Consider the following 27,328-nt stretch of genomic DNA (forward strand, 5'->3'; position numbering starts at 1 on the left):
ATATTCAACGTTTCCCTCCAAAAAAACTGGATTGATTCTCTGCAGGATGGAAAAGCCTTTGAAACAATAAACTACTGAGAAAGGAAAAGCCTTAAATGGCCAAAATAACCCTGCAGTCGGTCTGCAGGCAGTAACAGAAACCGAGGTATTACAACCATTAACGTGGTAGGTAATCTATTTGTGCATACTCTGTCTTCCTGTGAAGAAAATATGTACCACACAGAAAAAAAAGAAGCCAAATTGAAGATGGACCCAAATGGAGTCAAGTGCGTCGTTCAGCATTATAGCAGTTTAATGTCTCTGCACATCAAGAGTACATAATGTAAAGAAAGGCCGTTAGCGGTACTGATGATGCAGAAGCATACAAAATGACTTCTTCCAGGACTGAGCTGCCTGGCATTTAAATTTCTGAATACAAAAATCCCAAAAAGGGGAAAAGAAGCAACAACTTCAACAACCTATGTGCAGAAATACTGAAGCGTCTGTACAGTGAAGCTGACCAGGACTACAGAAATTCAACTTAATCGTGGTCAAAAAGTAACGCTGTTAGAACATCTCTTAACTCGCCATCGGTCAGTCAGTACAAACTAATATTATCAAGCCAAATATCTGTCAAACGTAGAGATCTTTATTTTAAATTCTAGTGGAGATCCCAAAGTTTCCAAAGACATGAAACTTGTCAGCTTCACTTTTGGAGTAATGATGAACCAAAGCATCCAGAATATTTCCATTTGATGGAGCCATAAAATAAACATGGCGTCTTGGGTTTGAATATTTCACTCAGTGTAAACATCATATAGATTTAACAAGAGTAGCTTCACCCAGTCTAATAAAGCGGGGTTGGCATGCAATCTAGTGATGTTGACATGTTTTTTTCCCAGCAGTGTCACTATGTACCAAACTACATCAAAGCTGGGTGTGGTCACGAGCCCAACAGACCAAAACCTGCCCACACCCAGCTCTCTACCCACAGAGGACAATGAAACCACGTTTTCATCCTTTCAGCATCTAGTGTGGACTTACCCTTACAGGAAAACTGTATGATAAAAGATAAAAAGTCTCTGCACAGACATGTAATAACAAAGAAACTAATAACATTATACAATAGCCATGGCCTATAGGCAAAATTTGGATTTGGAGCCACCGTCCTTTTATTGTTGTTGCTGTACAACACACATCAGACACCACAGTGGGTTTAAGACAACAATAAGAATTTTATTCATAAATAACAGTATTTATTATAAAATAAATAAACAATTGGTCCCTGATATTGTTGGCTTAAACGTGTTCACTACAACTCCCAGACCGGACAACGCCGAGGTAGCGACCTGTCAATCACAAGGTAGCCCCACCCTAAAGCATCCCCTGCTTTATGGTCTATTTGACTCTAAATGGGACCATAATTTAATAAATGAACATCATGCTGTATTGAAGAAGTCTTGAAACTAGCGATTGAGACCATAAACTCATGTTTACAATGTTTACTGAGGTAATAAATCAAGTGAGAAGTAGGCTCATTTTCTCATAGACTTCTATACAATCAGACTTATTTTTGCAACCAGAGGAGTCGCCCCCTGCCTGATATTAGAAGGAATGCAAGTTTAAGGCACTTCAGCATTGGCTTCACTTTGAAATATGAAATAAGAGACCCAGAACAATGCTGGATGCCTCCCAGAATCAAGGTGGATGAGGAAATGTGGACGCAAGATCGAACATGTCGTTGAGGATCTGTCCTGAAGACCTGTAATGTATTTGTGTATAAACAAAGGTCTTATTGTAAATCCCTCGAGGTCCACATCTGCATAATTTGGAGCTTAACTTCCTAAATCCCCGTCCTACATTGATTATAGTCCGTGTGTGTACTTTCGTATAATATTAATGAGGACCAGGTTGACCATGAAGTGACGACCAAACTTCTTCAAAAAAGGCTTTAAAGGTTAAGCCAGCTACTTATTCCTGTTTCCTTGTCCTGAAAGCTGTATTTTTTGCCCGTTGTAATCATCTTAGCACAGTATTAGAAGAATATAATGTTGGTTGTGTTTGTGCATTAAAGCTTCAGTTCCCCGACAGCAGCCTCAACAACATCACAAAGTTCAAATAGAGGGAGAAAAGCAGTATATAATAAGAGAGAGAGGTGTGTGAGGAGTGTTAGTAATTGGGTGATATGTGAGAAGAGTGTTTGTGTGGAGGGGCAGCGGGGTCTCAGCAAGAATTCATTTCTTAAAAACGGCCCGAAGCCTCCAATTAACCCGTTAACCCAGACCCCCGCCACACACATGCACAGAAACCACAGCCAAACGCAGCCAAAATAAACAGCCAATGGCATTCATGGGGACGCACAATGGTTTCTAATGACAGCGGAGGAAGCTTGAAATATGATATGTGAAATGGGGGGGGAAGAGAAAGTAGTTTGACGAGAGAGAAAAGAAACGTGAGAACAATGAGAAAGAAAACAAAGTGGTTTTATAAAGAGATTTCAGAATTAAAGTCGGAGGAAGTTCCTTACCTGTTCAGCGTTCAGGCCTGTTGATCTCTGATGACATCGACCACCTTGCTCTCCTAAAAGAAACACACAAAAAAACACTGAAGTTATAAAAAACAGTTTGGGTCAATGATGGAAGAAGTACTTAGATCTTTTACAAAAGTAAAAGTAGCAATACCACAGTGTAAAACTACTCTGTTATAAGTAAAAGTTGTGCAAGTATTAGCATTGAAATATACCAGGGCTGTCAATGTTAACTGGATAATAACGCAAATTTGTTGTATCACTGGAGGTGATATTGTGAATAATAGTACCAACCTGCTGTGGATCAAAGTGAAAGCCAGGCTTGTATTCACAGAACAGTGACGGCAATGTTAATTAAACGTAATTAATTCACAAAAACTGCCAGAAATCTTGTATTATCTATCAGAGAGAAAAGCACATTACCGCCTGGAATAATAACAGAGAGCTGGAACTCTGCCCGAGTTTAAATAGACCCCTTCATCAGGGCATGAATTCAACTAAAGGCATTTTAATTTGTGATAATACGAGTAGAGAGCCCCTGTTTTTTCTCTCATAATGATAACATTAATGCTTATAGGCTCTAAAATAAAAGGGACTTTTTAACTGAGGAGATAAAGGAGGAATCAATTTAGGGAGTAATCTTCGTAATGAGACAATGAAACAGACAAAAAGCTCGAGACACCGAGGGGGTGTAATGAACAAAGAGCAGGCGAGGCCCAAATGTTGCTGAATAAGCCTGCAGGTACCTTCATTTACAAGAAGTATTCAGAGCCTTTAATTTAGTAAAAGTACTAATAGCACACTGTGAAAATACTCCACTAAAAGTAAAAGTCCTGCATTCAAAACCTTTCTTAAGTAAAAGTAGAAAGTAAAAAGAATATCTCCCTCTGAGATGTAGTGGAGTAACATAAAATAGAAATACTCAAGTACAAGTACCTTTAATTTGTAATAAAAGGGAATGTATGTAAGTTTTTACACATTTAAACGTGTTTTAATTGTTTTTTTATTGCCAATGTGGGAACAGGTTGTAACATAACCTAAAAAAATTAGACCTTCCACGACTTTCTGGGTTTCCTCTATCAGCCTGTAAACTGCTTTTGATGTGAGGAATGCTGTTAAAATGTTATTTTCTCCTATTCTAAAATGGTGTATCTGAATATTTCTGCATACTGGGGTCCCTGAACAGTCTTGAATTATATAAATTGGGTATCACTGTAAAGCTGAGACTCTTGTGGATCTAATGAGCCCAACTGTATTCATGTGTGATGATGTTAGTCCCCATAGTAGCCATTTCATTGTAATGAGAATTTAGTTAATTTATTAATTGATTTATGACTAGAACAACTTGACACACAGGGCTGAGTTGCGTCTCAAATTGATCTTCAGGTTCCCAGCTTTCAGATGATGTACACCTCTTCTATGTGACATCTACTGTTGACCTGCTATCTCACCCTAAAGACCCCCTGTACCCCCCTAAAAAAGACAAAAAAACGGGTCTATTGTGGGTCTCAGAGGGTTAATAAGCAATTTCTGATTCCTCCATATAGCCCTTGTATGTACAGTACTTGAGTAACTGTACTTTCCACCACTGTTGAACTCAGACGCTCTCTCATCTCTCCTGCAGAAACACAAATGAATGTCGTCTTTCACTTCGTATTGAGACAAGCAGCAAAGCAGCAAGTGAGGCGAGACTGTGTGTGTGTGTGTGTGTGTGTGTGTGTGTGTGTGTGTGTGTGTGTGTGTGTGTGTGTGTGTGTGTGTGTGTGTGTGTGTGTGTGTGTGTGTGTGTAGTGAAGTTTGTTTGGCAGCACTTCTGACAGCGTTGAGGCCCTCGGTGCTATCCAACAGAATGGCCCAGTCTGTCTCCACTCTATCTCAAAGAACCATATGCTTCTGGATAGCACGGTGTGTGTGTGTGTGTGTGTGCGTGTGTGTGTGTGTGTTCTCATTGTCTTTTAGCGTGAGTGTGTGTCCATATGTTCGAGCATCTAACATCCAACATCTAAACATCCAGATGGCGAAGCATCAGTCCACACAATGTTTCCTTCCATCATCAGGAAGTGGCTTGAAAAGCGTAAAAGACAATAAATATTCATCATGTGGGGTTTAGGGAGCGACCACACCGCTCGCCTGACAATTATACTGCATTATGGGAAGTATTACGGGGGGGAAAAAAGAGTTTATTCTTAAACACCAAATAAAACTGAAGATGACGATGGAGAACGAGACAAGCTGTGGTTTAAATAACCAGAAGGAATGGATTCAATTTGAGAGGAAACGACAGATTATCAGCTGGATCTATGTGGTGGAGGATGACGTATTCACATCCTTTACTTAAGTAAATGCACTACTGTTACAAGTAAAGGTCACCTATTGATGTTCCTTCAGTAAAAGTATGTAAGTATAATCAAGGAAATGTAGTTAAAGTATTAAAAGTATAAAAATGTCCCATGTTGTTCTCCTATAATATATTATATCATTATATTATTACTCATGCATTAATATACCCGGGAACGTGACAAATAAGCGACATAAAAATGCGAAATATTCGCCTGCAAATATGACTTGTCTAGGGCTTTTATTGTGAAAGGTAAGAAAGAAAGGAGTGGATCTGGTATGCGCTGCGTTTGTCAAGGTTGAAAGGAGTAATCAAGTTTTGTGTCGGACGGACGATAGAGCCTCAGAGTTGTTTTATAATCTTCGTTCTGCACAACGTGACTGGTTGATGACTTTATTTGCGGTGCAAAAGCTCGGGAAAATCGCAGCATAATATTTACGGTCTGTGTGAAAATATTCATGACAAAAACACAAAAAGGTGTGTAAAGGCCTTAAAAGGATTTTACTGTTGTAGTTGATCAATACGTTCTCACTTACAAGTCGTCAAATATCGCCGCTTGGTCAGTGGCGTCAAACTATGGCGCTCTACGAACCCCTCTAGTGTCAAATTTCCACTCGTTGCAAATGTTTTTTTTCAAAGTAAAGTTCCGTGCGCACAGTAAAAATAACTTGGTTAGGGTTAGGAAAAGATCATGGTTTGGGTTTTAATAAGTATGTTAGATAGATACTTAAGTACTTTACGTATGGCAACGTAAGTTAAGTACGCAACACACTAACAACGGTCTCCTGGGTAAAATACCTGTGTTTTTGGACCTAACCTCCTCCTTTCGCAGATTTTATCGCTCTTTATATGAATGAGTTGGTTGAGCTGGAGCTCATTTTGAACTATTAACTAATGAATAGTTTAATTATGGATTAATCTGCTGATTATTTTCTCAGTTAATCGATTGATTGGTTTGTAAAAATAATAAAAATAGTGACAAACCGCAATAATATGATAATTTAATTAGAGGAAATCTTTTGCAGAGAGAGCTACTTTCTAACTACGTCAAAGAAAGAAATAACCTGAGTGACGTTTCTAGCTGAGGACACGCAGGTTTCTATGAGTTTTATTACATTTTGTGGATTCTTGTCTCAGCTCAGCCTCCTCTCTGACCTCTCCTCTGACACGTTCATCTCTGCTTCTCTTCAATATGATCCAAGGACGGGCTGTGAATCAGTAAACGGCAGCGAGAGGCAAAAGGCCAGGGTAACAGGGTTGTATTATTTAGATTTGAAGAATAAACTTTTTAAACAAACAGTGTGACTGCGATGTGAATCACATGTATTATTAATGTAAAGTAGTAGAAGTAGAATGAATGCAGATTTTTCTTTCCATACGTGGCTGGATTTATATAAGATGAGGCAGACGGAGGACTGAGACACTCAGCAGGTCCAGATTGGAGGCAGAGACGCCCTCTGCTCTCCGTCTGACCTCTACGCCATAAACACACACACACACTGTCTGTCTGTCACACACACACACACACACACAATGAGTCATGTTGTCATGTGCCAAGAGAGACAGTCGAACAACAGCAGCCACATCCAGACAAAGACCTTCATTTTTGTGCATTTAAACAGAGAAACTGGAACACAAAGTCCAGAAGGAGAAACTGTGAATGAGGGTTTCATCCTGAAGGCCGTTACACACCAGGACGAATAAACAATGAAATAAACAGGAAATAAACTGGGACACATTTAGAATGTTTACGTTTAAAACTGCGAAATGGTCTACATATTGTAGATTTGTGACATCACAAATGGATAGAAATCCTAACGGCTTGTTTCAAACGCACAGTTTCTGAATACGGGGCTGTGTGTATTTCTCCATGGATTGAGTGTTTTGATACTTTCACAGTATTTATATATCACTTAAACCTGCTTTATGATTTAAAAGACATGGAAATCTCACTTTTTTACAATATGGGACCTTTAATGTGACGTCACAAGTTCTGCTTAAAGGATGAAATTACAGTTTCAAACTGCTGAAATCGGATTTTTCCAGATAAACCCACTTTCACAGTATTCATTTATTAAAACACGCAACTGTCCGTTCCCCTTAGACTATTCTATACACACCTAACCAGACACACTGATGGCCAGTTTGACACACATGCCTGCTTTCACACACTTAACAACCTTTGGTGACTAATGTCCTGCTTCCGTGACCAAACCCTTTAGCTACACAGGTGTGGGAATCGTGACGGATTTATGTTCAGGTCAGCAAACTTTGAGGCAGCAGACATTGTGACGTGTTACAGTAGGAGAAGCACAGGTGTAAATAATAACATTAATGAGAGCTGAACTCCTTCATGCGTGCCGGCTCACTGTCTGGGATGCTCGAATAGCAGAAAATAAAACTGATTGTGTGACGTGAAAGGATCAAACTTGACGCCAAATCCACTGAGCAATTATTAAATGACGATTAGTCATTGAAACACTGTAAAGAGGCAGAAAGTGACGGAAAGAAAGGAAGAGGAAAAATGTAACAGAAGAAGAAAGAAGGAAGATAAAAATAATTCTCAAATAACAAATGTGTGTTCAAAGATAAATTAGCTATTCTGTCAAAATATAGAATAGATGTTCAAACTATGCCAGCACTAAAACTATCTGCATAAGTCCTTTTTAAACAGGATTTTAAAATGTGCAAATGACCGTGCAGACGTGTGCATTTCTGTGTGTGTGTGTGTGTGTGTGTGTGTGTGGAGGCGTATTTGTGTAGGATTTTAAGCAATTAGGAAAGGAAACAGAGGCGCTGTTGCTTTGGCTTCCCTGTGGAGTTAAGTTATGCACCGTCAACACACACACACACACACACACACACACACACACATACATACATACACACACACACACACACACACACACATACACACACAAAGAGCGAATTCCCACACTGACCGACAACACGGTCTCAGCTGTGAAACATCACATACACACACAAATACACACTTAAAAACACACCCTGAACTTCCTCCTGACCCATTTCCCAAACACACAACACACCACCGCTCTGTTTCATCCCTCCATCCCTCCATCCCTCTCTCTCCTCTCTCTCTCTCTCCTCTGACCAGACCACTTCTGCTTTGTGTCACCACATCACAAACGCGCACACACACACACGGTTAATCAGTTTGTTTATGAAGCCAAAGGCATGTTGGGTAAACTGTACTGTGTCTTTATGTAACGGTTTCAGGGGTCAGAAGGGTAATGAGTCTCCTATAAGACCCACATTCTGGTGTTCATTTCAATAATGATACCACACAGATTTGGACTTTAGGTTTAACGTAAGCTAATGTCGTGTTTCATTTAGGGCTGTTAACATTAACGCAAATTAGTTTTAACGCCACCAATTTCTTTAACGCATTAACGCAACTTGCGATCTTTCGGAGGTTGTAGCGAACTCAGATTTAAAGGTCCCATATTGTAAAAAGTGAGATTTTCAGGTCTTTTATATTATAAAGCAGGGTTAAGTGCTATATATAAATACTGTGAAACTATCAAACGGCTCAATATACGGAGAACTACACACAGCATGTATTCAGAAATTGTGCGTTTGAAACAAGCCGTCAGGATTTCTGTCCATTTGTGATGTCACAAATATACAATATTTAGACCATTACACGGTTTTAAATGTAAACATTCTAAATGTGTCCCAATTTATTTCCTGTTGCAGTGCATGTTAATAACATCAGTTGACAGGAAGTAAATATGGACCCAAACTGTTGCTTAGCAACGCAATTCTGTTGCAATTCCATTGAAATGCACTAAAACGGAGCGTTTCAGACCGAGGGTGAATACATACTATATTTAGACAGACAGAATGAGGAAATTATGTTGTTTTTTTACATTACAGCATGTAAACATGTTCTATTAGAAACAAAAAATACAAGTATGAACCTAAAAATGAGCACGACATGGGACCTTTAAAGCTTGAGTGAAGATACTGGTGGGCATGTCTGTAAAGGGGAGACTTGTGGTTACCCATAGAACCCATTTTCATTCACATATCTTGAGGTCAGAGGTCAAGGGACCCCTTTGAAAATCACCATGCCAGTTTTTCCTCGCCAAGATTTAGCCCAACTTTGGAGCGTTATTTAGCCTTCTTCCCTGGTTGGTACCAACGGATTCTTTATGTTTTCTAGTTTCATATGATACCAGCATCTTGACGCTAGCTTTAAAACTGAGTTACAACCTCTGAAAAAATAAAGTTGGGCACTGTCGCCCTTATACAAATTAAATGGTTCCTTGCAGAGCTTTATATGTAATTATATGTCATCAACCTCTAAATTTTCCTTACATTACCAGAGTAGAATTTACTAAATATATAAGCTGCTGAGACTCACATTATATCGCATATAGTGCATAGTTGACAGTCCTGACTCGAGCCCCTCCTCATTACACCTTAATATATACTGGATATAGTTTGAATATAGTATCATATTATTCAATATTTCATTGAATATTGTATGAAGCGTCTATTTGAATTCAGACGCAGTAATGCTGGGGGTGACGGATGGATAGAGAATAAATACATCAAGAATTAGACACGACAAAGCCGGAGAATGGAAACGCTGAGAGATGAATGGACGCAGATATAGAGGAGGTAAAGGAAGTGTGTATATCCATACTGACTGTCATGATTTGAATATATCCGATTCTCACAATGACAGGTTGATTGTGTTGCCCTTTACGGAGGTGGATTTGACCGCGTGTGTGTCGCTCATGGAAACTCGGCCTCGTCTGTAAATGTGCTGATGCACTTCTTCTGGGAAAAAATAAAAAAGTCTGATCTCTGTCTCTTATCTGGCCTCCTTTATTATATCCCAGCATTCAGATGGGTACAGCGTGAGATGAGAGAATCAGTTTGTATTGAACATGGTTGAATGCAGCGCTGATGAAAGCTCATGCTGATAATAGCTTTTTCATTATGTCCTTAGCCGGGCTTGGCATTTCATTTTCTGTTGCAGACTTCTGATTCTCGCTGCCGCTGCTCTGGATGTGTGCCAGCGTCTTTTCACTGGAGTTCGATTGTGTGTTTGGGAATATTATTTTCTGTATTGCATTTCTGCTCGATTAAAGCTTCGTGGAGAGAGACGCGGGGGAGTGTGAGGGATTTTATTCACCCCTAAAAATAGACGTCTGCGATTAAGAAGAATCAAACTGAAGCAGCTGAAATTTTACCCTGTAACCCCTGTGGCTTTTTAGATTTCATGTAATTGATATACGACCATGATCAGCTATGATTTCACAGCAATGTTTCCACCTAATGGTGGTTATTAAGTAGTTAGCGGGCAGATCTATGTCAGAAGAAGTTTGATAATGGAGATTTTGAGGAGGCGTATGGTGAGACGCAATCATTTTTAGCCATGCTAGCTGGCTGGCTGTAAGGAAAGTAGTGCCGGTTAGCTTTCATAAACATCATCAAGAGCTCAAACAATAATTAAAATAATCGATTAGCTGATGTAGGGCTGCACCTAACAATTATTTTCATTACCAATTAATCTGCCGATTATTTTCTACATTAATCGATTAATCGTTTGCTCTATAAAATGTCAGAAAATAGTGAAAAACATCCCAAAGTCCAATGTGATGACTTAAAATATCTTGTTTTGTCAGTCTAAAACTCGAAGATATTTAGTTTAATATTATATAAAACAGAGGAAAGCAGGAAATATCAATATTTGAGAGGCTGAAAACAGCATTTTCTGCCATTTTTGCATGCAAAAATCACTTTAACGATTAATCCTTTATCAAAATGGTTGGCGAAGATTTTTCTGTTGATTGATTAGTCAAGTAATCGTAGCAGACAGTTGATTGACAGAAAATTAATTGCCAACTGTTTTGATAATTGATTCAAGTTTTATTGATTTATCAAGAAGAAAAAAAAACATTCTCTGGCTTCAGCTTCGTAAATATAAAGTTTTGTTGCTTTTTCTCTGTTTTATATCAGTTTAAATTGAATATATTTTGGGTTTTTGACTGTTGGTCAAACAAAGCAAGACATTTCTGACATTTTTCAGATTTTCTGACATTTGCTATTAATTGATTAATCCAGAAAATAATGCCGAAAATATTCAACAATGATTGTTATATGCAGCCCTTGCTATGTCTTTACTTTCAAGCCATCCACAGCAGTTTAAGCTGACTGTGATGTCAGACAGCACAGTTTATTCCAGTTTTAAATTAACTACATTTGTTTCAGGCACTTTTGGGAATGGAGTAAAAATCGACACCGTCCAGATGTGTAATGTTAGTATTCAGCTGATCTCGGCCTACATTAAGTTTGGCTTTTGCCAAGTTCAAATCAACAATAACATTTAAGTTGGGTCTTTCTTCTGGTACTGGTGAGTTAAGTGAAATACCATCGAGGAAGTTAAGTTCTAATAGTACTTTTTATGCCAATTTGTTTGTACGTAATTTGCCAGCGTAGTGCTGGATAACGTTGCAATGCATTACTGCAGAAGTTGAGAAGAAGTTCAACTTATTTGCTGGACGACCCTACTGGATCTTCTACAGTACGTTGGCTTCTCCGCTTTATTGAAATGAATGAGGAGGCTGCATGCTAGTGTTGATGTGAAACGCAGCCTTAGACTAGAATGAAATCCATTTGTTGCATGGGGCAATTGAGGATAAGATACAGAGCCAAGTGATTCATCCCCAAGGAGAAGTTCTTTATTTCGTTTTGTTGCCTCTCCCTGTGCTTTTGTCAAGGAATTCTGGGAAAATCGTAAGAGTTTGGGATGCTCAGTTCGACAAGGAAATATGGAAAATTCTCTTAGGTCATACTTGGAGATATTCTCAGACTAGTTTGACACATTAAAGAACATTTTTACTCGCTGAAGTCATTGAAGCTCTCTGACTCAGTAATGGACAGCCATGGAAGAATCATAAATTGAGGCCACAGTGTGTCAGCCCAGTTCTCACACGCCCTCTGGTTGCATCAGATTGGAAGTCGTGGGATTTTGTTTACATGGTAAACACCTCATACTTGTGATGCCCTGTGGGAGACGGGTTTGATGAGACTCCTCTTCTTCCCTGAGAAAGGTCACTCATGTTGAGTAGAACCAGATGTTTTTACCCTCCACCTATCCAGCCATCCACCCTACTGCTCGGCAGCGGTTGTGTCTGAAACAGGGTTTTCAAAGGCTGGTAGAGATTTTAGGAATTTTTGCATTAATTTTTTGAGTAATTTCTCAAAAATATTATTCTACTGTTGGTGGAAAAGCCACCAAAACTACACTTAAATGACAGTAGACCATTAGTATAGATCATACTGGGGCATTACTGTGGTTTTCAAATTATGTTTGCTTTTTAAATATTTTGGGAAACAAGTGATAAAAGCAAGACAACATTCATTTGTATTGGATCAAGCTTATAGCTAAATGTCTGGACTGAATCTAATGGTGAAACAATTAATCGATCAGTAGACTGACAATGAATTAACTGCCCTTCACTTAAAGACCTTTAAAGTCACACCAGAAAGTGGCACGGCGAAAGTCATCCGTGCGTCTGAGCTGTCATTATCTGTCGCCGCTCTATAAAGAGAAGCTGACAGAGGCGAAGGGGTGATATATTACAAAACTAAAGTAAGTTAATGATATCGATCCTTATGAATTAGCAGGACCTTGACAGCTCGCCACCCATTACAGTCACTGATCTGTTTTTTTTGTGTGAGCGCCTACACCTGTCAGCAGTTCAAAAAATGGAAATCTTTGGAGGCCAATGTTCAATTTACAAACGGATGGGTAACGTTACCGGATCTTCAGATCTACAAGCCAAACGCCAACTACTCAATCATCTGGACAAAGATAAGCCAGCTAACCCTAACCCCAAAACGTCGGCTAATACTGCATAATTAATCTACCTTATCTTGCAAAATGAAACCCATAACGTTAGCCTACCTTTGTCTCCGACTGTATGCTACATATACAACATTCAGTGTTTTGAATCCTATTCAATGTGTAGGGTTTTGTGTTAGTTCAGCAAGTTCTTTTGACACTTGCAGTAAACAGCCAGGAGATGGTTCTCTTACCCTCCAAAAATGGGCAACTTGCCATCGATGACGTCACACTCCCGTCCCTTATTTTGGACTCTACGGCTCTCCGTTCCCTTAAAGCGGTTTGCTTTTGGTCAATGGCGCAAATTCATAGTCCTAAGTAGGCTACACCAAAAGTTTAAATTTGACGTAAAATATTTGCACGGATTTACTTCATATATGATTGTTGCAAATATTGAAACTGACTTTGAAACTTCTCGTTAGTCATTTATCAGGCAAAAATGACAAATATTTGCAGATTCCAGCTTGTTAAATGTGAGGTTTTGCTGCTTTTTGGTTTTAAATTATTACAAACTGAAAAAAAATTGGGGTTTATAGTATGTTGGTTGGGAATATTGTAAGCAATTTGAAGATGCCACCTTGTGCTCTTGAGAGATGTGCGAGGCTATTTTTTGCAAGCCGTCAGAGTCTTAAATGGACGACAGGACTGGGGAGTGTGGTTGTATGTGGCGTCTCCCGGTTATGAATGTGTGGAATTAAGTGAATGTGGAGCCAGGTGGGTGTTCAGTCAACCTCCTCTGGGGAAATAAAAGAATATCACCACACTTGTTGCCAGATAATGTTACATCATAAATCCTCAGAAATGGGTTTTCATATATATAGAGAGGATTGGGAGTGGAGGGAGGTGAGATATTGTGGGAGGAGAGGGAAGTAAAGAGCAGGAAGATAGAAGTTATATAAGTTTCTTTCTTTAATGCTCTCACATATTGGTCTTTTCCCTCCTCTACCTCTCTGTAAACAAAGAAATTCTTCCTCCAACATGGATCCGTTTAGTTTCCACTTCATTTCAGAGCTGGTCGGTCTCGGTGGCCTTGATCAGCATACTGATAGAGGCAGATTCAACATTTCCTGTCAGACTGTTAAACAAACTGCTGCAGCTCTGTTCAACTCCCTCCGTTTAATCTCTCCTCTCCTTCCTCCTTCTCCTTGCTTCCTACCACATTTCATCTCCTCTTCATTCCACAAACCTTCAAAAGGGGAGTATTTTCTTATTTAAGTGACAAATTATCTGTATATTAATGACATTTTTACCAAAAGTTGTTTAATTACTTAACCTCCTTCGCGACAAGCAAGTTACCTTGCGTTTTTGTGGACAATTTGTGGACTGAAAACATCAGTGCTCTCGACCACTCATTGAATTTTCTCTCACCAAAGAGAAGAGCAATAATAAGAAAACATTGGTGCTGGATGAAACACCATCACCACGCTGATATGTAGCCATCCACAGTCAGTCATTCTCACCAGCACACAATCACTCCTGCAGGGAAACTTTGCAGCACATAGGAAATTGAAATTGAGTTTAGTTAATTAAGGCCAGTACAAACATGAAAGCTCTGTGGTAGAATAAAGAGATATTGGATGTTATACAACATCAGGTGGATGTGAGTGAAGACACATGTGTTGTATCTCAGTGTTGAACATGTTTGATTTGTATTTGAGGATTGTCTTATTTTCCATTTTGGTGTTTGTGACATAATAATACATTTGTGGTTTATTTTAGATTACACTGGCCTGATACACAAAGTGAGACTTTTCTGGAGCAGGAGAGGAACTGTTGACAGTAATACTGACAGTCCCCGTCTTCTCTAGTGTGCAGTAAATGTACAAGTGGAGTTCACATATTTTCAGCCGGCCTTTACAGCTGCAGCTCCCCTCTGAGACACACAAACACCCACACAGAAATAAAGATGCAAACACACTGAACTTCCTTCTGCAAAATAAACTAGAGTTTTCCTGTACGCCTCCCACAGGAAAGTGGGAGAACGTGTGTACACTGAAGGTTTAAAAACTTTGTCTCAAAACTTGTTTCTCAGTCAAATAAAGAAACGAGATATGAAGATATATACAGTAGAAGTGCAACTTGTGTTTAATATTAATGGGATTTATTTAAGTGGGCTGTCCATTTATTGAATGCTTGTTAAGTAATTGTTTAGTCTATAAAATGTCACCACTACACAAATAATAACACATATCCATTAAAACCGACCACAGTGCAACATTTTATCCTAATTTAGCCGTAAACATACATACATACATAGCAGTATTTTTTATTAGTAGATATGCGATTTTAACATGATCCTAAAAGATACACTCCTATTAAATTCATTTGCTAATTGTGAACTGCTCAGGAAGTGATCTTCTTGAGTACAATATCTTGAACATCTGTCCAATATGAGACTAAAAACAACACTTTGTGATTTTGTTTGTCACTGAAGTGTACAGATTTCTTGGTTAAAAGCATCCAGTCTTCAAGTCAAGACAGTTGGGGGTAACTAAGCTTTGAATGTAGGTATAACAGGGTGTCATCTGCATAGAATCGGAAGTTAAAGTTAACATTATGTCGATAAATAATAATAATGAAGTATGCTGAATCGTAAAAATATATTGGTTGAAAAACTTTTCAAGCTTTTTCCGGAGCTTTCCACCACCACATCTCACAGTCAATGACTTGTGCCAATTACGATTTAAATGAGTAAATATCTGATCTAAGAAAAAGTAAAATGTAACCAAACATTCAGTGCCAGTTTTCAGTACTTTCGTTTATACCAAAAAGGTTTCATTTTCAGCCCAAGCTGTGAACGGAGCTCCTCCAGGTCACAGTAAACCAGCTGAGTGGAGACTTTCCAGTTCAAATTGTTTACACTTACTGCAGGAAACAGCAGATCTGATAAGGTTGTTAAATACACGCTGTTAAATATTAATTTCCAGCCTGCGATTGTGCTAAACATTAACAGCACAATTCCATAATGCTTTATTATTATGTCTGAACTACTTCCTGTATCAGCTGTGTTATCAGACCTGCCTTCCTGTGTGCTCTTTATCAACCTGACAGCCTCCCGTGTGTTTAGACTCACACACAAACTGCAAGGCTTCACACTAGAGAAATAACGTGGGTTTATGTGTGTTATAAAAGGCCAAATAATTAGGTAACAGCTCTGCATTGCTATGTGTTGACACAGCAACTCCAGTTTAATGAACTGGTTTTATGGGAATTTTATATGACAAAGCCTATAGTAAGAAAAGCAGGAGGCCTTTGTCTGAGTGGAGGAATTTAACGATAAAACAGCACAACATACTAACTGCCCCATGAGGCTAAAATACTCATTACACAACAGAAAAGTGACTAGAAAAAAGTTGTTGGATGGATGAAAAATACAGAAGTCTTGGGGCAAATAAAATACATAAAGTTTGATGCCAGAAAAAGGGCCATGCTTTTACCAAAATCAAAAGTTTTTATCCTCTGTATACAGCGACAGTCTTACGTGTTTTAAGACAGTGGTTCCCAGTACTCATTTACTACGACTAAGAAACAAAACAATTTGTCAAAAAAGCTGAATAATAATAAACTTTGTTCAATTCGGTTGGTAATAACCTTCAATTTCTCATGTTGTCTGTATGCTGTGTCTTCATCACTGTCTGCCAAGCCCACAACAACGGGATATTGATAAATGATGTGTTGTAATATACAAATATTTTACTTTTATTATTTCGAAAATTTGTTAACATTTTGCATGATATATCAAAAACTGAAAGTACAGCTGAGGCAAATTAATGGTACATGTTTTATGTGTTCAAAATGTACCTTAAAGCGAGATTTGTCAAGTATTTAATACTCTTATCGCCATGGGAGAGGGCAACTATGTTGCTTTATGCAAATGTATGTATATATTTATTACTGGAAATCAATCAACAACACAAAACAATGACAAATATTGTCCTGAAAATGGCCATGACAGTTTTTTCCTCTCCAAAATTTAGCACAAGTTTGAAGTGTTATTTAACCTCCTTCACGACAAGCTAGTATGACATGGTTGGTACCAATGGATTCATTAGGTTTACTAGTTTCATATGAGTTGCGTTAAAGAAATTAGTGGCGTTAAAATGAATTGGCGTTACACGCTATTATCACGTTAACTTTGACGGCCCTAAAATATATGTTTGAGGTAATTTAGAGGCAAGGTCAACATTACATAGTTTGAGTGTGTCTACCTACATACCATATAAAGCTACATATCTTGGTCACAAAAAACTTGTATCCGAAAATAATGATGGGAAATTAAATTAATTAATTAATAAATAAATGCAAAAATTAAACTCTGAAAAAACAATATCTGCCTCAAAAATTGGCCAGGAAACTGAAAGCAGATTATCTCTTGAAGGACACATTTTTTGAAAAGCAAGATTAGAGAAAAGGCAAAGACAGTCGAGTGGACTAAAGTAGAGTGAAGTGAAACTTTGCGATTTTCAACCGGCTTTGTATCGTTGTAATGTGGGTTCATTTGCACATACTAGCCACATCGCAACTAAACAAAGCAGGTTGAACATCAGCAAAGTTTCCCTTGAAGTCTTGTTCCTCTCTTACCTGTTCAGTGTTCAGGCCTGTTGATCTCGGATGACATGAACCACCTCTCTCTCCTCTCCTCTCCTACACAAAACACAACAGTAACATTCATCAATTTAGCGGTTTGGTTACATTTAAATTTATTCTGATTTCATGCAAACAAAGAAATCCATTATTTAAACTTCCTCTTAACAGGGGACCTTCAGTAATTTTCATAAGATTTACATCTTCAAACTGCACAAAGATCTTTTTTAATACCGACGGAAAGCCTATAAGCACATTCAGGGCTGACGACGAGAACAGTTTGAACATTAAAAACTGCTGCTGGGTGAAAATCCCCCTCAGTGCATTAGTTAAATCTGAGAATCCTCCCATGGGGTTTTCTAAGTGTTTCATCATCCTGAGCGGTCAATTAGAGTTAAAACATGTAAAAGAACAAACATTTGAAGCCACGAGGTACAAACTGCCATTTGAAGGAAGGTTAATTATGCAGAGAAACAGCTAAAAACTGAGGAAGTGAACTTTAGAGGAGACGACGCCCACACACTGCTAAAAACTAGGACACACACACATACACACACACGCACACACACATAGATGCTAATTACACTTAATGGAGGAAACACTAAGCTTTCAACTTTTTTCTATGACTCAGCCTAATAAGACTTTAGTGGTCCATGTAATCTTAGACCAGACTAATCAACCACCTACACTGCCAATCATCCATGAGTCAGAACACTTAACTCCTCAATCTGGCAGGACGATCAACTGCAGATTATCACGGTTACTATTGATTAAACTGAATTTAATCCAAGTTCTTCTTATGTAGGAACTAATTTCTATCAAGCATCATTAATTATACTGTTAATTCAAAGTCAACAGCAAACACTAAAAAACATTAAGGAACAACGGACTAGAGTTTGGCAAGATGCAGCTGATCGAAGACTCGATCTGGCATCATTGGTTCCTGCTTTATTTAGGGCTGTCAATCGATTAAAATATGTAATAGCAATAAATCGCATGATTGCCCATAGTTAATTGCGATTAATCGCAAATTAATCACACATTTTTTTTATCTGTTCAAAATGTACCTTAAAGGGAGATTTGTCAAGTATTTAATACTCTCATCAACATGGGAGTGGACAAATATGCTGCTTTATGCAAATGTATGTATATATTTATTATTGGAAATCAATTAACAACAAAAAAACAATTACAAACTTTGCGACACGTAAGTAGGAGCCCACTATAACAAAAGAAATATCGCAAGTTGCGTTAAAGAATCTAGTGCCGTTAAAACAAATTTTGTTCCTCGTACAAAGTCGAGTTAGAAAGGAAAGAAGGGACAGTTGGAAGGATTTTAACACGTTGGCTCTTTAATTAACTGGATATTATGCATCCATCCATCCAACCATCTGCCGATCGATGCTGCATCTATCCAGCGGTGAATACAACCTTCTGTATCGCAGCACAGAGTGTCCTTGATTTAATAAACTCTCCAGTATTCAAGAGCAGAGGCTCTTCATGTTTCTATACCTCATTAGTGGATCACTGAAATTTCATTTGTAAAGTAAGAATTGTGCATTTCTCCAAAGAGTCAAAGAGACCCGTACTGTAGGGGAAAGACTCAAGTTTTTAATTTAGAAATGAATCAATTTGGTCACTGTGACAGTAATTTCTCCCCTTTATTAAATAGTCTATAACGTAGGACAGGATGACAGGATGATTAGGTCTTTGAGATCTTTATGGTCATGGTTTCATGTAATGGACCATGAACTCTGTCTCCTCCACATCTTCAACGACCATTTAGAGATCATGCCAGAGATTTGTAACCTCAGAAAAGAGCTTGAGGTGTTTGCATACTTTTCTTTTGGCACAGATTTAACGATTTTATGCTTATATCGCCTGTAAAAGATAGTTGACAATAGACAGCAATAGGAAACAGGGTGGTGTGCTAAAAGCTCCAAACAAATTTGAGGATATTTTAGACCTTTTTAATGCCTCCAAAAAGAAGTTTCTTTTCTTACTGTCCATCAATCTAAATGACAGTATCCAAATGTGCAAAACACGCAACCGCTAACAAAACATCTGTTGAAATTACACCATAAAAAAGCAGCAAAATAGCATTTTACTTTTTCAAGCTTTTTAAAATATTGTCCAGAGTATCAGTGTTTGTCTACAAATAGGGTGACGATTACCCCTCTCTCATGAAGAAACAACACCAACACCGAGCTGTTATGGTATTCACCACTTCATATGTGGTATATACTGATGTTTTTTCTTAACACGTCCATTTTTGTCTCCTTTAAAAGTGTTTGAACAAGATTTAACTCTTGAGCAGCAAGCAAACAAGAACTCCCAACATTTTTCCAAAGAGTCCGGTAGATTTTAGGGTTGGTTGTTAGTTAGGGTGTGTTTAGTACACCGACCGTTGGGTTTGGGTGCGGTCAGAGTTGCATAATAATAATAACTGCAATAAAAACGTGAATGTCTCAACCAGACGAGGTCAGTGAAACAATGCATTTCAGCTCAGTGTTACTCTCCATTAGAACCACTCCCAATTGGGAAAGACCTCGTGGCTTGAAGTGTAAATGTAATCGGCAGAAGTAAAAAGCTATAACGTTGGGTTGTAAAAGAACTACACCACGGTGGCATGAGCGCGAGTATACACAACGAGGCTGTAAAGGATGACGAATCGGCGTTATGACGTTTAGTAGTCTCATTTAGCCACTTGCTGGCAACCGCCCTTTTTTAAGACACATAAAGGCTTCAAAGTTCACGAGTTGGGTATTTACGGACATATTTTATATCTTAGATCACAACGTTAAAATCTCTTCAGCTTGTGTTAACCACAGACCTTATTTCAGGCATCTAACTAAAAACCCGTTGACTTCCAGACGGGTTTTAGGACTCATTCCTGTAGCACTCTATTGCTGCAGTGATGTAGAAGTGTACTCATGGTGCGGCCGGTGCGCTATGACGTCACAGTTGGGTGTGGCCACAGTTTGAACAAGAAGAGGTCAGCGAAATGGACACCTTCCAGCTCGGTGTTAAGTTACTCCAGCAAAACGTTGGTATTCAGAAAAGCCCTGGTGGCTGTAAATCCAATAAAAGAAGGAGTTAACGCCTGCATTCTTGGCATTCCCCCTCCTCTGTAATATCGACGCGAGTATCAAATGACTGTTGCTGAGAAGAGAAGAAGTATGAGAGTGTTAAGAAATGGGAGTGAAGTAAACATGTAGAGCTGAAAGAGAAACATAATACACAGCGTGGAGAGGAAAAAAAGAAGCAGGAGGAGGATGAAGAGGGAAAAGATTTAGGTTCAACAAACTGAAACCTTCATATATACTGTAAACACACACACACACACCTCAGCTGCTGTATGACAGATGGAGAACGAGCGCTGAATGCTGTGATGTGATTTGCAGGTTGATGTGTTTTTTGCCGGCGGAGTATTTCATGATAGTTTATTACACTTTGAGTCTTTTAAAGCGCACACACACACACACTGGTAGAGAGGGAGGAGAGGAGCCTTGTAAATCAGTTTTGCTGGCTGCTTCTTATCTGAGAAATGCCAGCTATGAGAGCGGGGCGGTACAGCGAGCTGAAAGCTGTGCAGCTGAGCTTCCACTCTCCCCTTTAATGACTCGCGTGGCGCCGCCGCCTCATTGAACAGCAGCGAGGAGGCGAGCGGCTGCCAGGTTGAGGTAAGAGCAGTCAATTAATGACGAAACGTTATGAAACAACACTGTACGCTTAGCTAATGTTTGAACATGGATCACGCTGCTGCTAAACTGGTTAGACTGGTTATAAAATGTTATACCAGTGTCGGTATGTGGTCCAACACTCTCACTGAGCACTTTTTTTTATTTTATTCCAATGCAGCATTTTCATCTGTTTCCCCTTAAAAGATGCATGATACGTTGCCTTTCCAAATACCAGGCCACAAATTGCTCTTTTTTTTCCATGAGGTTTGGCACGGCTCAATATAAATCTAGCAGGTGACAGACGTCCTTTTTTAAAGTAAGCTGTGCAATGGATGATGGACAGTTTCTTTTCTGCTCAAATGTCAGCATTGAACTCTTTTGGCACCAACTTGGATGAATATCTTCCTCGCTGAGCTGTCACTGCTCTGGATTTTTTAAGTGGGAAAATCATGGCAGCGGTTTTTGGAAACTGTCCCAATTTCTCCACCAAAAATAACACGATTTGATGCAAGGAATACAGCATATTATGTAGTTATTTCACATGTATAACTAGGGTTAGGTCCCAGTGCTATGATGATATATACTGGACGTCTTGGAACCCAACAATATGATCGTTTTTCAATACATTTCTTTGTGGAAAATAAGTATGTTATTGTTTTTTAATCTAACAAAATGAGACAGAATCCTCAAACGCGTGTTGAATATTGCCTTTACACAAGAAATTAAACTTCAAATGTGAGTATTCTCTGTTTTATATCACTGTAAATGTGTTATCTTTGGGTTTTGGACTGTTGGGTGAAACAGGAAGCCATGTAAAGATGTGCAATTTGCATTTTTTTCTGACATTGACCTGATTATAAAAAGTGTTAGTTGCAGCCCTAGTCATAACTTCCATAGAGAAAGTGGTAAACACTACACATCCAGTAAAGTATGGAATCACTTTGGGTTTCACACATTGCAGGAAAAGAAGAGGTAGACATCACGGCTAAAGCTGCATGCTAACTCGTTACGTTATCGTATCAAGGTAACGTGCGGTCAAGACGGCCGTCACTCTCATCTCCGTGGTCAAATGGGCCGACGCTACAACTGTAGAGCACCCATATACTGACATTTATGTTAAATGCATTCAAACGGCCCCGATGGAGCTGACCATGGATATATAAAGAGAACGGAGCTGACGGGAGAGCTAGAGAAGTTAGAAGTTAGAGGAAGGATACTAGTCCGGTTTTCAAAATAAGGTGTTAACAAAGGGAACTGTATATACAAAATTCATATATGGAAATAAGATTGATTGGATTATATTCACCAGAAGTATAAAACATAACATGTCCCTTATAAATAAAAAAGAAAATGCCACTAATTTGTGAGGGAAATGTGTTTATTCTTTGATTTTTGGGTTGCTGGAAAAAAAATTCATAAATAATTCCTGACAATGACTGATATATTTGACTTCAGGACATCTCTGACTACATACATGCTGAAAATCAAACATTTTTGCTGTATTAATTTAGATATTTTTCAAATTAAAAGTCTCTAGAAGTGTATGATTCAACTTTTTCCCATGCTCTAGTGTTAAAAAAGTTAACAAAAAATCACAATAAATTGCAATATCGGCACCCAAGTATCGTGATAGTATTGAATCAGGAGATAGGTGAATTGTCCCAGCCCTACTCATTTCTGGTATTGAGGCTTCTTCAGACTTCTGCAGCGTAATCCACTCATCCACTGTTAAAATATGTATGTTCAGTTTGTTCCAAACCCTCCACAACATGGTGAAATACACTACAGTCGCCTCGCCGAGCAAAGGTCCACAAGCAGTTTCATATTTGGTGATTTACTGCAGGTGTTTTGTAACTTGTGCTCGGAAGATTTAGAGTATTCCTTTAAACACAAACTATCAGCTACTGACAGTGTTAAAATTAAAAAACAACAATCTATTATTATAAGTCTTTAGAAGCCGTTCTGCTCGCCGACGTTTCTAAAAGGATCAAGCTTATCTTAAACACATTATGCAGAAATGTTGCTGTTAGAAAAAGAGAAACAGACACTCTGAGGCTGTAATAATCAGTGTTTTTGAATTGAGGATTAATTAACGACGGTGGTAATTTCTTTTTCTTTGAGCCAAATATGTTGTGTTTCATAATTAAAAGGCTTTTTTACTCCCCCAAAAATCAATCTTAAACTCCAGTCCTCTATATCTGGTCTATGCTCGCTGGGGTTTCTCTGTGAATCTCTCCTTCACAGCCTCAGACTGTGTGGTTAATCCACTGTGACACACACACACACACACACACACACACACACACACACACACACACACACACACACACTGGCACAGACACACACACCGACACACACAGGTCTGTGCCTGTAGTGGAAGCCTTGCAGACATGGGATTTCCTTTCACATCCAATTTAGACCAAAGAAACTTGGTGAGAAGAGCATGAAGAAGATAAGCTGCACAAACACACACAAACACACACATATATATACAGTACACACACACACACGCACAAACATCTGTGTCAATATCATACCAGCATCACACACACACACATCAATAGCCCGAACACAATGTTAACGTGATATAACATGCAGCTTATAAACCTCCCAGAGACATCGACTGTACACAACAAAAAAGGCCACTCTCTACCCACCAACACACACACACACATACACATACAGTGTACACACACACACACTGTAGGAGTGTGTACAGTAGACAGAAATGTGTTGGGACGTAATTACAATGTGGAGTCTGAACAGCATCCGATTGAGATCCAGAGGTTTTATGGCGAGTCTTTGAAGAGCTCTGAGAGCAGCAGCTCATCCTGGTTCAACAAAACCATAATGCACACACACACACACACACACACACACACACACACGAACACACGAACACACACATTCATTAACAACACACAAACAGCAGCAGAGATTGAAGCCAAATGCTTCTTTTTGGTTGCAGCACAACTAGTTTCTAGCGTCAGAATGCAAACATTTGATTCCATTACAAACATGGACTTGGACTTGGACTTACATAGCGCTTTTCTAGTCTTCCGACCACTCAAAGCGCTTTACACTACATGTCAGTATTCACCCATTCACACACACATTCACATACACTGATGGCAGAGGCTACTAAGGTGCCAACTTTGCCCATCAGGATTTAATCTAAATACTCATTCACACACCGATGGCTATGCCTCCGGGAGCAATTTTTTGGGGTTAAGTGTCTTGCTCAAGGACACATCGACATGTGACCCGGAGCAGCCGGGGATCGAACCACCGACCTTCCGATTGGTGGACAACCTGCTCTACCCTCTGAGCCACAGCCGCCCCTTAACATGACAGCTGTCATGTAATGTGACATTACTGACAATTCAATTCTGCATACTCAGACACTTCAACCTGATCTCATGGGAAGGCGTATAAATTACAAGCACATTCTGCGTTTTTATCTGTTCCAAATGTACCTTAAAGGGAGATTTGTCAAGTATTTAATACTCTTATCAACATGGGAGTGGACAAATATGCTGCTCTATGCAAATATATGTATATATTTATTATTGGAAATCAATTAACAACACAAAACAGTGACACATATGGTCCAGAAACCCTCACAGGATGCATTTAGCATAGAAAATATGCTCAAATCATAACATGGCAAACTGCAGCCCAACAGGCAACAACAGCTGTCAGTGTGTCAGTGTGCTGACTTGACTATGACTTGCCCCAAACTGCATGTGATTATCATAAAGTGGGCATGTCTGTAAAGGGGAGACTCGTGTGTACACATAGAACCCATTTTCATTCACATATCTTGAGGTCAGAGGTCAAGGGACCCCTTTGAAAATGGACATGCCAGTTTGTCCTCGCCAAAATTTAGCGTACGTTTGGAGCGTCATTTAACCTCCTTCATGAGAAGCTAGTATGACATGGTTAGTACCAATGGATTCATTTGATTTTTTTAGTTTCATATCTTACCAGTATCTTCATTCTAGCTTTAAACCTGAGCCGCTACAACCTCCATAACTTCAAAATTTCTCTACAACACTTTGTGACATGAACAGCGGCTACCTGGTTGAAAGGCCTGTGTTTGTTGGACCCATCCACCTCCCCTTCTGCCCACCATAAGCTGTCGTTCTCACTTTTTACATTACACCACTATCTCTGATGCGTAGCATATTTACACAGATGTGTTTACATTGCAGTCAGTACAGACTACATGGAGTGAAAATGACACCCCAAAAGCAAATACTCAAACTTTTTTTCTCGCTGTTCAGTCGTTATCTGTTTGATAACTGCAGCGGCTCTAAAAGTCAAAACTAATCTACAACAAAGCCTGGAAATATGGTCGTAATGTTCTCTCGTTAACTAGTGTTTTTATTATGATCTTCCAGATAGTTGAGGGTGGAGAGAACACAGGGGAAATATGAAAGAAGAAAAGACAGATGATGTGTTACACAGATACCAGATCGTATCAGGAGGCCAGGATATTGTGACCACATGGACCGAGCCAGAGGCCACCAGCAGTACGCCCAATCGTTAAATCCAGAGCTCCAAAATAAAACTTTGAGCCGCACTGAACAATATTTTATTGTGCAATGTGAAAGGGGTTGCTCACAGTGACCACAGAGAAGTATCACCAACACTACTGCTTTACTCAACTTGACAGAGTTTGAGCCTCTTTCAGCTTGTTGATTTGGTCATCGCTAAAATCAACGCCCTTTTCAGCAGCAGGAGGCATCTGTTAATAACAAAGAAGCTCTACTATTATATCGACTGTATGCTGCCTGCCCAGCACCAAACGACAGATGGGAAAGGTTAGCAACTAGCCGGTGAATATGGTGGGACATCTAGGAGCTAAAAAGCCAGATATTTTTCTCAGGAGTTGGTGGAGACCAAAAACAGAGCTAAAAGAGAGAGAATATTGGACTTGACCGGAAACTAAATGAATGCTGATGTTGCTGCTGGATGTGTAGGCAATTGATGCTTAACAAGACATATTTCAAGCCTACATTGTGTGAGTATTCAATATAAAGCTAAAACAATTAGTATTTTAATCTATTTCTTGATAAAAAAAGAAAATAAATTGGCAACTATTTTTATAGTTGATTAATCACGGAAGTCAATTACCAAGTAAAACATGTTCGGCTGGTTCCAGCTTTTCCAATATGATGATTTTCTGCTTTCGTTTTATAAGTTTTATAATCACGAAAAACTGAAAATATTTTAGTTTGGACAAAACATTTAAATATTTGACCTGAGAATCTATGATGGACATTTTTTCACAATTTTTTAACCCATAATAAAAAGTATTATTAGTTGCTGCCCTCTTTTAATAAAAAAAAAATATGATTTCAGTGGAATAAACCTGGATTGCTTTATGGCCCAATAGTGGACTGCTTTACATCATCACACAGGAAGAGGCCACAAACACAGCTGAAACGTTGATATATGAGAGTTCTTCATATAAAGAGTTGGCTCAACTCAATATTAACTGTTGGTTTCTATCAGCTAGCAACCATACTCTGGTTTCCTTGCCTTTTACAGGACAATGTGTTCAGTCAAATTTCTGCATTTTGACCCTCTGCAACCCGACAATAAAGGTCTTTGACACATGAGGAGTGCATGAAGATTACTGGAGCCGTGTTAGAGAATATAATGCTCCCTCACAACCTTTACTGGCCGATTATCAGGATTAAGGTCTCATGTTCACATGAAGACAGAGAAGAGAGTATCGGCAGGAAACAAATGTAATTACCTGAGTTGAGAACTTTCCACAAGGTGCTATTGATTTTCTACGAGGCTTAGAGAGGCGGACGGAAAAAAATATAAATGTAGAAATGAAGCTTCTCTTAGGGAAAGAGTTAAACCCAACATGGTTCATTGTTGACAAGCTCTGATATGACGGATAAGGCTCAGTTTGATGGATAAGCAAGGTGGGCGATCTTCAGAAACTAGCAAGAGTACACTAGATTCATACAGGAAGTGAGTGACTTATAAATACAGACGTTTTCTGCTGACCGTCGGCAGTGAGTCAAACAATTTGTCTCGTCAGGAGAAACAAAAATGCAACTGCAGAATTTTGTTATCCATTAGGAAGCACTTTTTTTTTTTCAATAATCATTGAAAAACACAGACAAACACAGAAAACAGTTCCTGTATGATGTTATGTGAGTATCTGGGATGTAAAGGAACAACTGTGAGTCTTTGTTCTGTTATTATTAATCTCTATTTTTGACTAATTATGTTCCACAAATAGAACAACCTCCGTCCTGCTGCTTCAGAGAGGACACATCTGATATAAATAACCGAGACTGTACAGATAA

The 27,328-nt window shown here is 38.9% G+C and overlaps 1 protein-coding gene across 5 annotated transcripts in view; it reads right to left on the bottom strand.

Annotated features, from left to right (window-relative positions):
- Positions 1-27,328, bottom strand: part of LOC141762240 (plexin-B2-like) — a 163,760-nt gene that overhangs the window by 90,578 nt on the left and 45,854 nt on the right. For 4 of the 5 annotated variants that reach the window (XR_012592761.1, XR_012592762.1, XR_012592763.1 and 1 more), the window contains exons 2-3: positions 17,308-17,370; positions 2,507-2,559 (exon numbers count right to left, since the gene is read on the bottom strand). The gene's annotated coding sequence lies outside the window, so the exon portion shown is untranslated. Of the gene's footprint in view, positions 1-2,506; positions 2,560-5,959; positions 6,053-17,307; positions 17,371-27,328 lie in introns of those variants that run through there. The other variant, XM_074626255.1, reaches the window with a different exon arrangement.

Source organism: Sebastes fasciatus, chromosome 23 (genome assembly GCF_043250625.1).
Source record: "Sebastes fasciatus isolate fSebFas1 chromosome 23, fSebFas1.pri, whole genome shotgun sequence".
In the NCBI taxonomy this organism is placed as follows: Eukaryota; Metazoa; Chordata; class Actinopteri; order Perciformes; family Sebastidae; genus Sebastes; species Sebastes fasciatus.